This window comes from Tupaia chinensis, unplaced genomic scaffold (genome assembly GCF_000334495.1).
Source record: "Tupaia chinensis unplaced genomic scaffold, TupChi_1.0 Scaffold144045_1, whole genome shotgun sequence".
Classification (NCBI taxonomy): domain Eukaryota; kingdom Metazoa; phylum Chordata; class Mammalia; order Scandentia; family Tupaiidae; genus Tupaia; species Tupaia belangeri.
This window is the reverse complement of record NW_006203897.1, coordinates 933,656-935,207: the sequence shown is the minus strand read 5'-3', so window position 1 is coordinate 935,207 and position 1,552 is coordinate 933,656. Positions and strand designations below refer to the sequence as shown.

Here is a 1,552-nt window from a genome sequence, read left to right as displayed (position 1 = left end):
TTCCTCGGTATTTCTTGACCTAAGGTAGACACTTAACATTAAAAAAGAAGTAATTGTGACAAAATCCACATAATAAAGTCTACCATCCTAACAATTTCCACGTATACAGCTCTGTGACTTTACGCACAGACTCTACATATATTCATGTTGTGCATCGCCTCCATTCAGCTCTAGAATTCTCTTCTTGCAAAACTGAAACTCTACCTATTAAACACCAACTCCATTCCCGCCTCCTCCCAGCCCCTGGTAACCATGATTCCATAACACTTTCTCTCTCTACCAACCTGATTACTCTAAATGCTTCATGTAATCGAATCACACAGTATTGGTCTTTTCATGCTATTTTACTTAGGACAGCATCCTCAGGGCTCATGTTGCATGTATCAGGATTTCTCTCCTTTCTGAAGCTGGAAAATCCTCCAGGGTATGTATGTACAACATGTTGTTTATCTATCTGTGAATGGACCCTTGGTCCTTTGGCTATTGTGAATTATGCTGCTGTGAACACGGGTATACAAATATCTCTTTGTGACTTTGCTTTCGATTCTTTTGGGTATATATCCAGAAATGGAATTACTGGGCTATTTATATTTCTAATGTTTGAAATCACTATATTGTTTTTCATAGTGGCTGCACCTGTGGTAGACATTTTTTAAAATTTCTAACATGCCCTAAGGGAGGAAATATTGTACTATAGAATACATCTGAGGAAAAAGATAGTAAAGCCTAAAGTAAACAATGAATTTTTATTCTTTATTAGAAAATGATTAAAATAACTAAGAGCCTAGAATTCCTAGAACTGGGAGAGACAGAAATCCTTTGGTCCATCCCCATCATTCACAGTGAGTAAACAGATTTGAATTCGGAGGGCAAGTGGGTTGTGGAGGTCAAAGGAGTAGTTATGGGAAGAACCAGAACTGGAGCCTAGAGCTTTCCAATCTTGAACTTACTGCAAAGAAAATAATTTTCAACTCCCAATATACAATGAAGCAGCAGAACCAGGGGGTGGATCATTCAAAACGTCCTCTGGGATGTACTGTGTGTTTTGTTTTGAGCTATTTTTTCAGCTCCCAATCGCCTTGGTTGACACTGAAACCGCGCCTGGGCATCCTAGGAAATGAAGGGGGCGGCAAAGAGAAACAGTCCACAACTAAGAGCCACCGAGAGCGGAGAGACCCGCTGCTCGCCCTCCTGCTGACCGGTGCCGCCGGCGTGTGGCACGGATCAGCGCCTTTCTTAGGGCCTCAAAGATCTCCGCGCTCGAGGAGGTCAGCTGCCTGTTGTCCCCACTCTCCAGAATCCAAACGACAGTTTGGGGCAGCAAGACAGCCAGAGCCGCGGGGCTCCCCTGCCTCTGGGGAGAGGGTTCCTCCCCCCTTCCACTTTGCACCAGTCCGAGGGAATTTGCGGTCGGTGACGCGCATCCTTAAGCGAGCCACCTGCAGCGCGGGGCGCGCCGCTCCGGGCGGCATCGCAGGGCTGGGCCAGCGCGGCCTGGGGACCCCGGGCTCCGAAGGCCATGCCGGCGTGGGTGCGCCGCGGCGACCGACTG

General features: G+C 47.0%; 1 long non-coding RNA gene across 1 annotated transcript in view; it reads right to left on the bottom strand.

Moving 5' to 3' along the window:
• Nucleotides 1-982: 982 nt before the first annotated feature.
• Nucleotides 983-1,552, bottom strand: part of LOC114005583 (uncharacterized) — an 8,236-nt gene continuing 7,666 nt past the window's right edge. The window contains exon 3 of the long non-coding RNA XR_003547420.1: nt 983-1,110. This is a non-coding gene — a long non-coding RNA (uncharacterized LOC114005583). The remainder of the gene's footprint in view (nt 1,111-1,552) is intronic.